Below are 1045 nucleotides of genomic sequence, written 5' to 3'. Positions count from 1 at the left end.
GGCAGCCCGGGGGGGGATTTGGGTCCCGGCACCCCAGAGCGGCCCCCGGGCTGTTTCCTCACCCGGTGCGGGGCCGTAGGCGGCAGTGGGGGGCACGGGGTCAGCACAGGCTGGCCACGGTGTGAGCCTGGTTCTCTGTCCCCAGGGAAGAGAAAAGAGGGAACCCCCGAGCACTGGCCTGTGACGGGGTGCAGGGCACGGCGGGGGGTGCAGGGCAAAGCAGGGTGCAGAGCATGGGGGGGTGCAGGGCATGGGGCTCGCGCTGTGCAGCCCAGCCCGGAGGGGCCAGGGAGGCCATGGGCTTTGCTGTGTCTCTCCTGGCCCCGGTGTTCCCGTGCCAGAAGTTCTCCCAGGTCCCCTCCCCAGCCCCACAGCGCTCCAGCCTTTGCTCTGGTTCACCCAGAGCACCCCTAAATTTGGGACAGGGATGGCAGCAGCAAAGTGCCCCGCGTTGCCGCCGTGACACTCACCATCGCGGGCAGGCACAGCCGGGCCCAGCCCCTGCTGTGGCTCCGGAGCGTCAGAGGAAGCAGCCAGGGCGGCGAGCGCCTCGTCTGCATGAGGATTTGCATACGTAAATTTTTTAAGAGAAAAAATAAGTTGCTGTCGGCAGCCCCGGCATCTGCCTGCCCACGCACTGGCCGGGGGCTGCAGCGCCGTCCCACAGCCTCCGCTGAGGGACAGTGGCTGGGGGACATTGACCGGGGACATCGGCTCAGGGGACAGCGGCTGGGGTACACCGGCTCGGGGACATCGACCAGGGGACAGTGGCCAGGGGACAGTGGCCAGGGGCCATCAGCCGGGGGCCAGCCGGCCGGCGGGGAGTGCAGCCCCATCCCTCGCTGGCGGGAGGGCTGCAGGGCGGCGCTGCAGGAAGCCGGGTCCCGGGGCAGGAACTTCCTTTTGGGAAACACCTGCGGCCCCACAGCTGGCCGGGTGTCGCAGGGACGTCGCTCACGGGAACGGGGGACGGCTGCCCGCGGTATGGCCTGCATCTCAGCATCCCCCAGCCCCCAGCCCTGCCCTCGCACCAGGCCGCTCGTCA

The sequence above is a fragment of the Aptenodytes forsteri genome, unplaced genomic scaffold (genome assembly GCF_000699145.1).
Source record: "Aptenodytes forsteri isolate BGI_AS27 unplaced genomic scaffold, ASM69914v1 Scaffold422, whole genome shotgun sequence".
NCBI classification, from domain to species: Eukaryota; Metazoa; Chordata; class Aves; order Sphenisciformes; family Spheniscidae; genus Aptenodytes; species Aptenodytes forsteri.
This window is presented reverse-complemented; position numbering follows the sequence as displayed.